Raw genomic sequence first — 17,591 nt, 5'->3', positions numbered from 1 at the left:
AGGGTTTCTTAGCTTGAATTCTCATCCCTGCATGAAGTGCTGTTGGTCTGACTCTAGAGCTGAAGGAACTCAGAGTCCTCCGGTGGTCTAAAAGTCTGTATGAGGAAAAAAAGTCTGTAAGTAACATATATACTTTCATAATATTTATACAGCTGCAAAAGTTTTACTTTACTTAAAAATTTCAGCAACTGCATGTAATCCAGAAATATTTCCATCAGCCTTTTGAACAAGGAACTTAAGATGTTGTGAAAGTCCAACAATCTTAGCCCAAAGCCCATGCACATAACACATGTTGTATTGTGAGTTGATAAATCTGAACACCCGTTCCTTATTACTACCTTTATTTTTTCTTTCTGAAGAGTATTTACTTTGCTGCCTTAAAACTGATATGATAAGCAGATCAGTTGCATCAATCTGTATTCCTGAAAGATAGGATAGACATATATTGTAGCTGCAGATGTTATGAAAGTTTGACAAAAAATGTCTCATAACTTCTGTAGTGTTCAAGGTCATAGAACAAAAATTTCTCACATACGGTAGGAACTTGGTTTTAACCTGTGAGTTATAAAATAGAAGCTGTAAAATGAGTCTGTGAAATATAGTAGAAGAATATTAGTTGTTTTCAACTGACAGTTCATTTTGTATTGAAGTAGACTCAACTGTGTATCAGTTCATTCCTGGGGAGAGAGAAAGCGTATGGTCAGCATAGACTAATGTCTCTTTTTGAGGAAGGTTTTTATTCCATTAGTAGAGTAGGTTGTTGAAATAATAAAATATGTACTCTTCACCTCTTATTTTCATTTCCTGATGTATGATAGTTTGAACTGCTGTTGAGTAAAATTTGCTGCAAATGTTCTTTCTTGTGCTCATTTGATATAGTTCACACTCCATTAACAACCTGATAGAGAGAAGGACGTTACTGCATAACTTTTTATTTTCCTGTACTTCTGAGATGACTTTGGGACACCATACTGTGACAGCAGAACACACAGATTTTAGGTAGTGTCAGTGCAGTGGGAGGGATTCTGCAGTGCTACTCACAGACTCTAAATTTGAATTGTTCAGTTTTTTAATAATTAATTGATGTCTGAATTTATCCTATTGTGCACACACTTATTAGAGCACTAACACTGTGAATGTCACTCTAGTTCTGGCAGTTACTTTAGCTAAGCATATCTGCAGCCCCCTTTTTAAAGAAAATTATTTCACATCGAAGAAACTACCAAAACAAAAAAAACAACCCCTACCCAACCAGACTACCTGTTCATGACATTGAATAGAAAGGTCTTTTTTGTAAAAACAGAATTTTATTTTGTCTCTTTCAGGCTGATTCATGCATCTGTAGTAATTTCTTCCGCAGGAGATTATATAAATGCAGTGTTTGTATTTGAAAAATTGTCTCATACAGGTAGGACAAAACTAGACTCTGTAAGTCACCTGATGGAGAGGAGATACTGAATACAAAATTAGTTTGAATAAAAACAATTGTTAAAGAGGTAAAGATCTAAAGACAGATACCAAAGGACCTGCCTGGGTGGAAAAGATAAGGTGACATAGATCACTTTAATGAGTGTTTCAGCTGAAATTTAGAATTAAAGTGCCTAAACCTGGCACCAAGAAATGCTGAATGCTTTTCATTCTTTTTAACTGAAGTGAAAATAGAAACTCCTTTTGTCATCTGACAGGGTAGTGTTTATCAATCTGAATACATGGCCTGTCAGAAACAACAAGTATTTGCAGATTCCTTTGAGGTCACTGGGAGCTGAGGGTTAAGCAACCTTTTAAATCTACCCTGAGTGTCTGTGACAGAGTGCATGAGCCTTGGGGCGGGTGGCGTAAGGAAAGGGTTAATTAAACAAACCTCTATGGAGGGGCCCCATCAGCTTATTCTTATCAGAGGATCTGCAAGGGTATTGGGTTGGATCTGTGGGTGTCTGTGACTCTCTCCAGTCTCTGTCAAGTGAAACAGAGGAAAGGGACTAAAATGAGGCTGGAAGAAGCCCGGCTATTACTGGGAAGACTGAGATCAAGCAAACTCAGGGATAGTGGTGCCCACCTTTGGAAGATCTTATTTAACTTAGTCTTAAATTGACATCACTGTGTTACTATATGAAGGGGCTTAGTATCTGCAGTAAGGTATTCCACAGCATCACGTTGGCCATCAGGCTATATTTTATTCCTTTGATTCTTTTGTGATTTAGGTGCTCCAAGTTCGGCTGCATATGCTGAAAGGAGACTTGAACTGATGCTGCTATGACCCTCTGGTATTCTAACCTGGTTTTTTTAACTGACTTTGTCACAGAGGCTGTCTCTTTATCATGTTTGATGAAGCAATATGTAGAAAGTGTATTTTATCTGCAAAACAAACCATAGAAACAGGCAAACCCCATGCTGAGGTACCTGTGTTATTGGAATGTCTGAGTGTGGGTAATGTAAGCAGGTTTCACCCCAAGGTGTGACTCCTACAATAACTCAGCAGTAAACAGTATTGGTAAAAGCTGCTGGTTTCCAAGAAGAACAAGAAAGGGGAAACTAAGGAGGCTGTAAGTTATATTTTGCTTTGCTAATGAATGTTTTCGTTTCAATTGTTCTTAAAATTATTTTCTAGGATTTGTATTTTGGATTCCTAATGTCATTTTACAACAAGCAACTCTTAATTGGATTCCAGAGACCTGAAAATCAGATACCAGTCTTTTTGGTAGACAAAACATGAGGTATTTTTTGCTTGTGATTTAAGCTGTATTTGAAATTGATGTATTTGACGACTGACCCAAGTCAATTCTAGTGGGAATAAATCAGAAGGTTCTGATATGGGCTTTGTGTCAGATGGTGCTCAAGATCTAACTGTGTAAATCTGAAGACTTAGAAGCCTCAGAAGCCTCAGTTCATTCTAGCAGCCATGTGAAGAAGAGCTGAGACTGTCTCAACACCTCACCGAGCACTGTAGCTTTTGACTAACTGTTTTTTTGGCACCTTCTAAATCTGCCCAGCGTGAAGCACTGTATAGGGAGGAGGACTTCTCCATCTGTTTTCTTAATTGTGTTTTGGTTCCTCTTTGGTTAGTTCAGAAAATTTCAAGATTTTGCAAATTCACGGTGTCTTGACTTATATGTTTTCCATCCTTATTTCTTAAAAAACCCTCAATCATACTGAGGAAGTATCCCAGCCCCTTACTCATGTGATAAGAAAATGAAGACATGCCAATGTAAAATGCATGCCTGAGCTGTCGTGGAGGAGCATCTCCCAAGCAGTTTGCCACGAACATACTCACGACACTCAGGATTTAGAACATACTCAGTAAGTCACTTGAAAGTCTGTAGAGGCTGGGAAGAAAGCCTTTATTTGACTTTAGGGTTGTGATTGAGCTCTTGGATGAGAATTTGGTTTTATCTTGGATTACAGGTGAGCTGCAATTTTTGTTAATAAACAGAAGATTGTGGGAAACTTCTGAAGAAGATAATGGACCATCCAGACACCTTTAACTGATTTAGGGCTTCTTTGTCATTATCTTAGATTTCTGTGAACTTCATAGGATTAGGTAAGAAATAGCAGGTGATGTCCTGATTTTTTAAAAGAAACTTTCTGAATGAGCAGGATATGTGGCAGACCACCAATTTGAGCTGATTGCATCAAGTAAAAACTCAATACTTGTTATGGCCAATTTCATTCCATATATAAAATGATACATTTGCTTTCCTATCTCTGGAAATTTTACTTTTTCATTATTTACCTATGAGGAAGAATAAGTTATTTGTGCTCCTTGACAGCTTCCTGGAGTTCTAACACTTGCAGCTAACTTACAGTTCGTGGTTTCTTCATGATTTGAAATGTTTCACATTACTTCTGCTTCCTTGCTCTTCTTTTTGTTCTGCTTGTCTGATGTAGGAAAAATTCTTCCAGTTTTACCTAGTGTGATCTTTTAGGAAACTTCAGTCTCTTTAGTAAACAAAAAGCATTGAATTGTATTTGGATGAAAATTCTTTTTCCTCTGATTTTTGCATAATACATGCAATGCATTTTGACTCCTGGAATTTCTGAAATATAACAAATATGGTACTGTCTAGAAATGAGAGGTACCAAGCAAGGATTTTCAAGCAAGGGAAAGTTTCTTGAGCTAGTACAGCAAGAAGGAGGAAAACTTTTTAAATGTTGTGAAAATAGAAGTAAAGGCTGTCATGGAAAGGAGAGGAATGCCTCCTCAGGACTATTTCATTAGCATGGACTCAAAACCTGCAGTCTTACCAAATGCACTGTTTACTTTGAGGGTGCTTGCATGGGCAAGCCCCTACTTGCTTGTATCTGACTACATATTTTTAGTAGTGACACCGTGTTGTGACTCTGCACAGAGTGCACCAGACCCCCACGTGAGCAGTGTTGTCAGTGGGAATAATAAGCACATGTTCAGTCCCGTTCTCACCAGAGCACTGGAGTCTCTCTGATAGGACTAGTTTTGCTCAAGCTGAACATCACCTGTTTCCCCAACCTTCCCATATGGCATTTACTGTGCAAAAGGGTTTGAATGACCATCTATGTAAGATGTTGCTGAGCAGCCACGTGGATTATGTCAAACCACTAGGAAAGCGACCATTTTTCTTAAGATTAATAATGCTGAAAAAGGAAGTGCAGGCTTTGTGATTGAAGACAGCTGTTTAGTGGGGAAACATAATCCTGGGGCAGCTCATGGGAGTGGAGTCTTGCTCTGGTTTGTCAGCGTGGCCTCTATGCCAGTTCATTGTGGAACAGTGGCAATGTTCTTGCCAAAAGTCGTGATGCTAAACCTGCAGAGTGTTTCTATTATCAATGTTATTCCTAGTGACCTGGTAAAAAACGAGAGGGTGCACATGAAGTGGTTGGATGTTTCTGGTCTGCTGCCCTCAGAAAGCAGTCTGCAAACTTGTGGCAGGAACTTTATGCCCTTTTGTCTGTCCTGGACTTGTGAGGAGCCCTTTTGTTTAGGGGAAGTAAAAAAATCTGAAGAATTTAGAAGGTGCCTCATGTCAGAGGAAAACATATACTTCAGCTCCATACCCCAGAGTACTTGGTCTGGCTCATAGATTTACTTGCAATTACAGCATTGTTGATTTTATTGAGATGGCTTGTAAAATAAGTATTTCAGGCAAAGATCCAGCAGTTCACTTCTGTCTATTCTTTGCTCACATCTGAAGAACTGAATAAAAATCCCACAGGTACATAGGTTTAGTGCAACGTTCTGTGTATAATGCCACAAACCAGATGCAAATTCTGTTACTGTATATTTGTGCAAATGTGCATGTTTCATAAGAATAAATGAGTGAACTATCACAGTGTTCATAATAATATTTTTATGTTACCTTTTTGTACATCCTACTTATAGTATTGGATGATTTTCGGTTTGCTGCAGAATTTAACAACCTGCAGAAAGACTGGTGTCTATGTAGAATAGACTAGAATAGAACATTTTCAGTTGGAAGGGACCTACAACGATCATCCAGTTCTAACTGCCTGAGCAGTCCAGGGCTCACCAAAAGTTAAGACATTGTCCAAACGCCTCTGAAACACTGAGAGGCTTGGGACATCTGTTGTTTTGTGGCTTGCTTTGGAGGTCTGGGTCTGACTTGGAGGAGAGAGAAAAGCAGATCTTGTTTTTTAGCAGTCAGCAATTACCCTGTGAAGTATGGTAATGTAACACTTCACACTTGCAAAAACAACATACTCATGTATATGTTGATTTGTTGTTCCAATGTTACCCTCTGAGTGAGAGGACTATAACCCTCCTCCTTCCTGCACCAATCAACCTTGGATCTTGCATGCAGTTTTTAAGTCACATCTGGTGGCTGTGGTTGATTCCAAGGTAGAGAATTTGGCAATATATGTCATGGTTGAAGTTTAATTTGAGAAATAAATAAATAATTTCAATTTGTTCTTGATTATTCTTCAGGTTTTTGGGGGTTTTTCTTTGTTTTGTTTGTAGTTTTTTATTTTGTTTTGCCTTTTTTTTGTGTTTTTTTATTGTTTTTTTATTTTGTTTTGCGTTTTTTTGTGAGTTTTTTTGTTGTTGTTATTGTTGTTAAATTTTAACTTTAAAGTTTTAAGTCTTTATGATGTGGTAATCATATCACCACATTTTTACTAATGTCAGATATATACCAATATAGATATGTATGCTTTGAAACCTTCTTATACTACATAGTTCAACAAGGCATTTGTAAAACTTGCACAATCTAATCACTGAACATACAAAGGTTCAAAGCATTTGTGCTTCCATGCTGATGGCACAATAAGAATAGCTCTTGAATATATTCTATGGAGAACTACTGTTTTAAAAAATAGATTCTTGTGGTTCTGAGAAAAAAAAATATTCCACACAGTACAGAAGCTGGAGCTAACATAATATGTTTGAGTTCCATTTTAAGCAGAATATTAGCCTTTTCAAAAATCTACACATTTAATGAGTTCTCAATGATAACTGTTTCCTGCTCAGTAGTAATTTTTGTCTCACATTCATGCATAAAACAAGAAAGTTGGAACAGTCCAAATCACATCATCAGCTTAAAAACCTAGCTTATCCACCAATAATGGTAAAGCCACAAACACAGAAAACTGTTTTCATCTGGTATCTGAACCTGGTCTTGAAGACGTTGAGTAATAGGAGTCTCTGCTATAATAGCAAAGGCCTTATCTTAAAATCTTTTTGAAATTACTTTAATATGCAATGGAAAATCCGATTTTAGAAAAAATAGAAATACTGTCATGTAAAATTAGTTTAAGTACAGCCTTATTTTATATGTAGTTTATAAAATCTTGGAGTTTCTTTTTTAAAACTGTGATTCACTCAATTAGACTATGCGTAAGACTCTCATTTAACAGTTATATCAGGTGTTAGACCAAAGAACGTAAAAAGTAATCTCAAATTAAGGTACCTATAATGGATACCAAGTAGTTTGTTCTCTTACTAACAAGAGGATTTATGCATTTTTCTAGTGCTTAAAATGGGGCCCCCTGGTGGTCTAGTGGTTAGGATGCGGCGCTCTCACTGCCGAGGCCCGGGTTCGATCCCCGGTCAGGGAATTCCCCCGGGCAGATGGAGCTCGTCAAGCCCTGTAAGGGCATCCATCTAAGAGAAGGTCACTCTAAACAAACCTACGTCCTGAGGACCTCACTGTCATTGTCCAAGCTCGCTTGGCCCCGGCAGATGAACCTTAGGATTAAAGGGTGGGCTCAGTCCAGCGCATGCTGTGTCTCACCTAAAAAATCCATTGCGCAGGCTGGAAAGGTAAAACACCTTTCCCAAATCTTCGTTCGCGAAGACTGGCCATACAAGTGCTTAAAATTCACTTCCTCTTTGTGTATTCACATATTTAAGTTTGCATTCTAGCCTTGAAATACTTCTGAAAACACATTACACTGGGTAAAGAGCTGGTTCTGGGCAGTGCTCAGTCGCTCATCCTCTCTCTCCATTTCTCTTACAGATTGCATGCTGATTATTGTGCTAGCTCCACTAAAGACTGATTTTTTGTGTCACCTTTAGTTTAAACAAAAAAACCCCATCATAATCATAACTGAGTCAAATGTCCAAATGAAAAAGTGGTTTGTCCATATGCTCAGACAGCAGTGTCCTAGGTCCCATGGACAGGGGCACAGCCAAGAGGTCAACAGAAGGAATCAATGCCCTCTGCTTATCACTCATTCATCCTCACCCTGACATTGCCCAGTTAGGTGCCCTCCAGCTCAGGAAACACACCATAAACCAGAGGGCAGGGAGGTGCTGGGGCTGGAGCAGGTGCTCCGGGCAGAAAGGTGGAAAGGAGTGGTGCTGGCTCAGTGGGGTCAGAGGCACCTTGGGGGGACCTTGCAGAAACCCTGCAGGTCACAGTGAGGAGGGGACGGCTGCTTGCTGCTGTATGTGGTGAGCGGCCAGGGCAAGAGATAGAAATTGGAATGAGGGAGATTTAGAATGGATATAAGGAAACCTTTTTCAGCCTGATGAGGGTGAAGCAGCAGCACAGGTTGCTCTGCGAGGTTGTGCAGGCTCCATCCATGGAGGCTTTCAAGGCCTGAGCAGTCTGGTCTGACCTCGCATCTGCCCCTGTGTCAGCAGGTTTTCCTAAGTGAAGGATTTCCCACAACTCTAGCCTTGATGCTGTGCTCTTTCCTCCGTGTCTTTAGCACCACATTTCTTGCAAGGTCTCCTGCACCACTGCCACCCTGGTCCCAAAGCCTTTTGCAACTGCAGTGGTGAGAGGCTGGGTACACATTTGCAGTGCAGGCAATCCTGAATTATCTCCACATATCTTTCACAATTCACTGTTCCTTTTTTTAAGAGTCTGAGTGGTGTTACGGGTTATCTTAAAAGTTGCTTCAAAGCTTTAAAATGAATGGAGAGTGAATTTACTTGAAGAGATTGGGGTATTTTCTTATCTTTTCTTGATGTGTTGCTGTGATATGGCAGTGACATAACTGGCTAAACCCAAATAACTTCCACAGCTCAAAGAATGTCTCTAGCATCTAACATAGGCTGCTGCCAACCCTGGTACCATCAAAAGATTTCTGTTGCTTTTTACTAAGCTTGAAGTTAATGAAAATTTAATGAGTTGTAATTAAGGACTGAAGGAATTGAAGATTTTTTATCGAAGTTCCTGAATTCTGCATGGTCAATAACAGTAATTGATAAATGCAGACGTATTGATTTATCCTTTATCCTAATTGGTATTTGAAAATGGAATGAGCATTTCCCCCCTAAATTAATAAAAGATCACTTTTGAGGGTTTAATTAACTGTTATTTGAATTCTTCATTCATCTAAAATTAACCTTCTGTGACAATTATGAAACTTTAAAAAAATTCCTTCTGTGTAACATAAACTAGTGAGGCATACATTGACTTGGCAACCTACTATTAGCTTGCAAATGGAAAGACTTATGGCTGGAAAAAGCCAGCTGCACCTGTTGTTTTTGCTGAACAAATCACCCAGAAGTACACTGTCACTCCAGCTTGCCACTCCATCATTTGTATTGTTAAGAAAGTTTTTTTCTCATCAATAGTGTATATTTTTTGGAAATAAGTAAAACCCCACAGTTCCCCTGGTATATTTATGATTTTAATAGGGTCTTACGAACAGTTGGTAAAATAACATATCTCGATTAATGAATAATATTAGCTATAAAGAAAAACATCTTAAGTAAGATTTCAGGGCGTGGTGTGTTTTTATGTTTTTACCTCTCACAGAACCAATCTGAGATTTATGCTTTGCAGATTGCATGTCTCCATTAGCACCCTGTTGAACTCTGACCTTGTTTTTTTTGTAGTAACCAAAAAAAAAAGATTATCCAGTTCTAGACTTTCTGAAAATAATGGATGGTAATCACAACTGTGGTCGAAGAGGTTCCAGGGGATCCCATTTGTGTGTCACCTGAGCATAGTTTTAAGTGAATTTTGTGCTGTCTTTGGACTGGTCCCAAGGCTTGTTCAGGGCTGTGCTCCAAATTAAATGGAGGGATGAAGGGGGCCTCTTCCATAATGCTCTGTCAGGCATTTGGAAAGTGGAGAGGGTCAAAGCTGCTCCAAGAGGAAAATCCCCAGGGCAGCTCCTTGCAATCATGTGAGCAGGCAGATGGACATTTCTCTTGCATTGCCACAGAGCCCATTTCTGTGACAACTTGTATATTCTCTCCTACTTGAAAACATGCCTAACATGCTACAGCCATGATAACTGGCAGAATTTTCCTCCTCTTTTTTTTATCCTAATCTCTGCCCCCTTATTTCTGAATCTTTGCTTGTTTCCCTACCTCTCTGATCCAAATTGCCTCTTTGTCTTCAGCAGGTCCCGTAGGCTGTCCCAGGCAACTGCTCTGTGCAGGCACCCACCAGGCTTCCTCACCATCACATCTCCAGTGTGCCTGGTGGGTGATCTCACACCGCAACTGCAAGGCTTCCTTTTTGACAGACTTTGTAATGTATTTAGCACAGTAAAACTTGATGCTCAGTCAAATAAATGGAAAGAACAACCAAAGGAGCAACTCTTCACTGCAGAGTCTGGTGGCTGAGATAAATATGGAACCAAGGCTGATGTAGAGTATATATATCATCCCATTACACATTGGCATTACTGTAAATTAAGCCATAGTTCGCTTAGAAAGTATAGGATTAAACTGTGAATCTGGACCAGACTCTTGTTGTGTAGTTAGGTTCCGCCAAATTAAAATTACCTGTGCAATTACAGTTGAGTGTAGAACCCTAAATAGGTGGCTTTAATAACAAGAATGAAATTGGTGTTACTAAGGGATATGTGACTGTGATTTTATTAGCTGCAGAACAGACCAACAGAGGTAATTGCTGCCAGTGGAAGAAGATGGTTAATTTGTTTGTGCTGTAGAGAATTGTGGGGAAGCTTGGAAAGAAAATTTAGGCTGAAAATGTCCAAAACATTGTTAATCAAATAAATATTTTTCCTTTTCTTTTTTTTTTCTCTTGTCATGTAATAGAGCTCTTCGAAAGAATTAAGAAATGTGTCATACTGCTTGGCAGGTGACTGATTATTCAGTGGAAGACACTGCTTTATGTGAAATACACTTTAAGGTCTTATCTTTAGACCTGAAAGTGTTACTTGCTTAAAGCTAGCTTTGTGGTCACCGCCTTCATTTTCACTATGTTGAAGAGTTGTTATATTTAAAGGAGAAGGCAGTAGTGTTCTTCAGGTTTATACATTATCTGTGAGCTATTTGAATTTGCAATTGAAAAACTTCATTTTGACATGGGAGTAAATCATTGACAAACTTGTCTTTAAAGTCCAGAAAACATTGAAAAGATCAGTTTAATTCCAGTGTTAAATATGGAAGTTACACGGATCCTATTTTTCCTGTTCAAGTAGTCTTTATTGGGGTAAGAAACCTGATTTTTTTGATCCAAGTTGTTCCAGTCTTTCCCCCATACAGAACTTTTTTACTGAAAGGCATTTTAAGGACTCTTAAAATGAGGGACATCATGAAGGGTTGCTCTCAGAATTTGTAGCATTAATTTTTAATAGCTTCTGAATTATTCTGTTTATTTTAGGGTTCATATCATAACATGATAGATTTGGAGGTTGTATTTCAGTGCAAGGAATTCAGGTCAGACTTGCTGAAGCCTCCCTGATAGCAAATCCCATTAAAAGCACAGGAGGGTTTACTGGAGGGGAGTTACTGTTCTCCTTCCCATTCTTCTTTCCATCTATTTTCTTTCTGTCTCTCTTCATTTGCATATATTATTAAGTACACGTCTGTCTGCTCTTTATATAGCAGTCCTTATAGCATCAATTTTATTTTAAGCCTCAAACAAGAACATATTGAAGTTAAATTTTTATTTTATTTTATTAATGCGTTAGTACAAATGAAAAACTTTGAACTAAGACTGTATGTTTTTAGGTCTTTCAGTCATTACAGCAAACCAATAGGATCAAGAACAGCCAGATCAGAGAACACTGTTTGGTAGAGCATAGTAAATAATGGGCTCTTTGGGAAACAGAAAATGCATTCAAAACATCAATTTACCAATTTCCTTTATGGTTCTAGGCAGAAATGCTGGTCATGAAGTGTCCTTTGTATTTTAACTTGTGCTAACCAACTTTACAAACAGACGCTGAGCTTTTTTTAGAGGAGATTTTGCATTTATATAATGCACCTGGCATGGTCACCAGTTCAGTTTTCCATTCAGAAAATGGTTCGAGGTTCTTAGTAACATACTTCATAGGCCCTTATATTTTATTGATAGGGTTATTAGTTCTTTTCAAGATTTTTCTTGGCTGGAAAGACTACTCTTTCAGCTTTCTTTGTTCATCACCATCTACTACTGTCTGTTGTTTAAACACTGTATTGAATTTTCCTTTTATGTTCATGAAGAGCAATGTCTAAGGACGGAGGTTGGAGGAACCATGAGGGTAACCTGGGTAACACCCCAAATATCTGCCAGAAATAAAGAAAAGAGCAGTTGCTGCATTCCTAAAGCATGCTCTGTGCTGTAGCATTTTCAGTCTTATGTGCTAGTAATTGGGACCATTCGTTGTCATTTATGTAAATAAGGTAATGAATCATCAAATATGCAAAGCAGGACATCAAGTCATCTGCATAAAATCTCCAGATTTCAGAACATTTAGTCTCTACAACTATGGGTAGATTGTAACCAAGAAATATCTTTCCAGATGGCTTGAGCAGGTGAGGATGCACTGCCTGCGCTTTTCAGAAGAGTTGTGGTAAACTTGGACTACCTGAGCCATCATATATAGCTATATAAACACAGATAACTGGATTTGCAGATTTTTTATTGTTGTTTTAACAAACGTGTTTGTATCTCCAGAGTTGCTCAGACAGCAAAGGATCAAGCATCTGACTGTTTATAGACAATTGTTTGTCCATTCGTGTATACAGTTACCTGTGTGTAAGTGTGCTTAGGCTCATATAACCCTTCAGGTGGGGAAGGGAACCAAGTGTAGTAATCAAAAAGCATCCTGAGGACAGAACAACAGGTGAGGGATAGTAGTGATGTTTTTATACTGGTTTAGAAAAACCATAACCATGATATAGTTCAATATGTACAGACACTTTAATAGTAGGCCACAGACCTCTGTACTCAGGCAAAACACTTTGACGGTCTTGAACCAAAGCCAAATATAAGATGCAAAAGTGATAGAATAATAAAGAAAATTAACTCTGCCTCTACTGATGGTATTTCTGAGTTTGGGGTACAATAAATTATTCAGGCTCCACAGCTGTAAACTCTTCTATCTTTAAGAAAGGTTTTGCTATGGTTTAATTTTCTAAAATTTGACAAAAAGGAAATAAAGTAGACCTGAAGGGTTTTTTCAGTTTTTAGATTTTTTTTTAAGACTTGAAGCTGAGATTAAATTTTTATGGCTGAGTAGTAAATCTCTGGAACAGGATTTCCTGATAGAAACGACAACTCTGCTTTAATTATAGCATCTTCTAGGCAGCTACTATATTACAGCAGGACCCTTAACAGACTTTCCTTTTTAAGACCGTATTCAAGAGTAACAGGACTTGCCATAATTATGGCTTGCTTTCTGTTGGGGGGTTCACCTGTCATTGAATTAATGACTAGGTTCCTTTTGCATGGTTTATTTTCCCATGAAGAATGTCTTTAGATTTGTGTGAAATGTTTTAAAATGAGTCCTCAATATGTGGAACATGAAGCATTTTCTGTATTATGCAACCATTTCAGAAATCAAATATGGAAAAATAAAGCACTAGTACATAGTTCTAAGAAAGCTTTAACATCTGCAAAATTAACTTGTCACTAATTTTGCATGCTTCAGTTACTAGAAAATGTACCTCTCTGAAGCACTAAGCTTTTTTTTTTGTTATTATTACATTCCATACCTATCTGTGACTTGCATCTGAAATAGTTTTCATCACTGATCTTGCTTTTTTGGTGCCTAAACATTTATTTCTTAGTTCATGCTGAAAATGTTATGCCATCTGGTTGCTTGCGTAATTTTGTAAAGAGAAGACTTCATTAATTTGTGGTTTTAACTTCTGCACCTGCAACTTCCATTTACTGGTGTAGCAGTTTTGCTTGTCAACAGTTTAGAAAGAGTCTGCTGGAGCTGAAATATTTGTGTATTCATGCCTTTCTCTCTTTAGATAGTTGCAGGCCAAAATAGGGGAGAAGATTTGGCGAGGCTGAGAAAATACCACATCCTGAACTGTACAGCATCAACTCCCAATTTTTCCTGCTTCACATGCAAGGGATCCTCTCCCCTCCCCAGCTCTTTATGTGCAAATGTAAACTAGAACTTCATGGGTGCCCAAAAAAGGAAATTTCAAGCTTTGCAAATGCTTTGTTTGGATTAATAACTTCTATAGTCATGTTTCTTTAATTCCAGAGGGCACAAACATTACTTATGTTAATAGCGGTATCATAGCCTATCTCATACGCTATGGTAAAAATGCCTTCTGTTAGCTAACTCTTAACAAATTCTTGTTGTCATATTTCAGCAGTAGTTTATTTTCTAGGCAGGAAAGAGGAGAAGTTAGTTTTGAAACTAAAAGGACATTGTTTGAAACAGCGTATGGAAAGTGTACAGCTTTCTAAAAATATTACTTGTTTACACATATGTGATTATTAAAATGCATGGACAGCACTGTTGCTACCTTAATATTAGTTTCTGCTGTGTGAGGCAGTGAGAGTTCATTCATTGACACAAAACTCTAGAAATATTCCTACAGTACTTTACAAAAACCTGTCAAACTGAACTGGTTTTTGCTTAATGGTATGTTACATCAATATGATGTCTCTACCTAGCCGAAATTGGTTATCTGAAATCTAAGAGAAAAAGGGTTGGATTTGTTCTGGACTTTTTGTTCAGGTTTTTTGTTTGTTTATTTTCGGTTTTGTGGGTTTGGGTTTTTTCTAAAGTAGTTCAAAAGAGTTGCTTGGGGCTTCAAAAAGCCTGAGAACTGATGAAAGACTTGCTCCCTGGGGAGCTTCGTTAAGAACGTGTGGTGGAGGGGGCGGGATGGCAGGAAGGGACCTGCCCCACAGCCGAGTGGAGCCCAGGCCTTCAGGGGAGCTGGGCTGAGGAGAGAGGACATGTGCAGGTGGGATGTGGGTGATGGGGAGCTGGCAGCAATCCTGGGTTGCAAGCTCTCATGCTGTTCCATCCCATGAGGGTACTGGTTCACTGTCTACATCCAGGCTGAAACACAGTCAGCAAAGCAACCTCAGTTTATGATTATTTTGGGGTCTGGGGGAGTTCTGGATGGGGCTGTTGGTTTTTTTTTTTTGGTGTTTTGAGGTTTTTTTGAATTGGTAGGGTTTTTTGGTTGGTGGCTTTTTTTTTAAAGGTTCGACGCTCATAGTTGGAATCACCAGCTTCACATCTCAGGGCCTTTAAAACAAAAAACCAAGACTTTTTTGGGGAACATCATGCCACAGACTTCAAGGGGCTAAAAGGGAGTTTTGACCAGAAAGGAAGCAAATCCTCCCAGACGTGGCAGTCAGGCATGGGATAGTTTAACTGCTGGGACTTCGGAGAAAGAAGGTTGGACATCTACTATTGGACAGATTTAAAGATATTTAAGCTTCCAGATTATAAATAGTCTCTGAATAAATTTGATAATACAGAATGACAGAATGTTGGGGAATGGGAAGGCAGTTCTGGAGATTGCCTAGTCCAACCCCCAGGTCAGGCAGGCTCAGCTACAGCGGGCTGGTCAAGGCTGTGCCTGGTTGGGTGTTGTTTATATCCAAGGATGGAGACTTCATGACCTCTCTGGTCAACTTGTGCCAGTGTCTGATCACCTTCTCTGTGTAAAAAGCCTTTTATTATGTTCTTTTGTTCCCTGTATTTCAATTTGTGCTCATACTCTCTTATCCTGTTGCTGGGCACTACTGAGAACAGTCAGGCTCCCTCCCCTTTCATTTCCACATGAGATGTTTATGCACAGCTCTCCTCCAGGCTGAGCAGTCACAGCTCTCTCAGCCTCTCCTCACATGACACAGTGCCATTAGGCACCTGATTGCTACTCAGGCACCAAGATATTACTGAAAATGCCTGTCTTTGACTGGAGTATTCCAGGAATTTCCGGTGTTTGAGGAACATCTTTGACTCACCCCGTTTCTGCATGGCTGTGACTCTGCTGTGAGACAAAGAGCTTCTACCTTTTCAAAAACAAATGTCGATCAGGATGTTGCTGCTGTCTTTCAGTGCAGAAGTGTCACCTTGGCATCCAAATGGACAACTTAGGTCCACACCTTTCCTGTCAAAAGCTGATGGATAATGGCTCTCTTTTCCCCATCTCTTGTTGCTATGTTGCTAGAGAGAGAGCCCTGCTAATTAGCCCAAAGTTACTCCCATGTCTGTGAAGTTCCTCCTTGTGAGTGGAAATCTTCCCGCTTACTTAGAGCTCCTACTGTATTGATATAATACGCAGAATAATATCATGGCAAGGCTTGCTGTATCACACCTAATCTGTCCTGTTCTTGATGGGGCAACAAAGCAATAGGCAATATGCTTTATAGAGAAAGCATAAACAATTACCTATTTAATGTGGGATTCTTGAAAAAAAAAATGGAAATAACATGCAAAAATATTTTTCTGCATTACACAATTGCCATCTCAGAAAATGAGGAATGTCTGTAATAATTCAGTCATGTTTTGCTGTCTTTTTGCTTGTTAAGCATTTCTCCTAAATAGCTATTAGTACTTTAGCTCGTCTTGATTTGTTTATGTTTGTTCTAGTTTTGAAATAAAATGGCTCCTCCTGTTCTATCATTGATACAGCATACTACTTGCCTGGGATATTGAGGAATACATTTTAAAATTCAGAGTGAAGATTTTACTGTAACTGTAGCTGTGATTTTTTCTTTTGTTTGCACTGTGGTTTTTTCCTTAGAAGTTGTATCCAAAATTATAGTGAATGGAATTTTCTTTTCATGTGACCACATACTCTGCATCCTGGCAGCATTCACAAGCACAGAGCTGGCAGAGAAAGTTAGGCAGGATTTGCCTAGGCATTTTCAAAGAAGAGCACCCAGGAACTGAGGTTTGAAATAATGTAGCCTGAGGTCAGGAATTTTTTTCTTTAGAGTTAGTAAAGGACATGGTTATCTGTAATGTGCAAGAAGCCAGGGCTTTTTTAGGTGAATACGTACCAGTGAAACAGGACAGTATAATGAGCAATATTCTGTGCAGTGTTACTTCCTAAACAATGCCAGCTAATAATAAGGGATTTGGGCCATTTAACAAACAGAGATGATATTTGCTGTCAATCCTTCATTTCTTTTGGTGAATTAGATAATACAATGCTAGGAGAATATGCATCATTTAATCCAATTTAAGCTTGCACTGTGTTTAACTCAAAGACAAATGGGTTCTTGACATCAGGCATTTACCATACAGTGCTGAAACAGTGTGGTTTTGGTGCACAGTGAAGAAATCTGCTAAAACAAGACAGTGTTTGTTTGAGAGAGAGGGTTGGGAGAGGAGTGCAGGAAGGTCCCGCACGCAAAGGTAATCCCGTGCCTGGGTGGTTTTTGACGTTGTACCTGTGTAGGTGGAGCGTTCCCCTTCTGCTCGGGTGCTGCCCGGCACCTCGTCGGTGCACAGCGGGAGTTTGAGACAGCCCCCGGAAGAGCATTTCCTTGCCACAGCGTGGTTGGGACTCAGCACCAGGACAGAGTCATCTGTTTTACCCCAGCACACATTCACATTCCACAGGTCCGGGAAACTGCGTGACCACCCAACGCTTGGTGTTTAAAACTGATCGGACTGGCAGCACAGCACTTCACATCCAGCTGCGCTGCACACACAAACTCCTCAGCCTCTGTGCTGGAAAGTGAGCTGGGAAGGATTTTTTTAGAAATTGCTTTTGGAGCAGGTACATTCCTGCACAAGCAGAATGTCCAAACCTTCTCGCTTGGCTCGACCTTTGTCAGCCAATACAGCTCCTAAATCGCCTTTATCTAGAAAAGAAGATTTTAACAGCCGATCACGAAAAATTAGGCTAGGTGAAAAGATTTTGAGAGCTGGCAGCGAAGGAAATCTGGTTAAACAGCATCAGCAGGAGCAGGTGGAAATCACAGAAGGGCTTGTGCCACGGAGGGCTCCTTTCCTGAAAGGTA

General features: G+C 39.2%; 1 protein-coding gene across 13 annotated transcripts in view; it reads left to right on the top strand.

The window, feature by feature from the left end:
- KIAA1217 (KIAA1217 ortholog) overlaps positions 1-17,591 on the top strand; it is a 355,773-nt gene that overhangs the window by 106,501 nt on the left and 231,681 nt on the right. For 4 of the 13 annotated variants that reach the window (XR_003536226.1, XM_027695585.1, XM_027695581.1 and 1 more), the window contains exon 1: positions 17,413-17,588. The exons of 1 other annotated variant lie outside the window; for it this stretch is intronic. The gene's annotated coding sequence lies outside the window, so the exon portion shown is untranslated. Of the gene's footprint in view, positions 1-17,407; positions 17,589-17,591 lie in introns of those variants that run through there. 8 more of the 13 variants (XM_027695599.1, XM_027695603.1, XM_027695600.1 and 5 more) reach the window with 5 other exon arrangements.

This window comes from Neopelma chrysocephalum, unplaced genomic scaffold (assembly GCF_003984885.1).
Source record: "Neopelma chrysocephalum unplaced genomic scaffold, ASM398488v2 Primary Assembly neopelma1_102, whole genome shotgun sequence".
Taxonomy (NCBI): Eukaryota; Metazoa; Chordata; class Aves; order Passeriformes; family Pipridae; genus Neopelma; species Neopelma chrysocephalum.
Note: the sequence above shows the minus strand (reverse complement) of the source record. Positions and strands in the feature narration are given on the sequence as shown.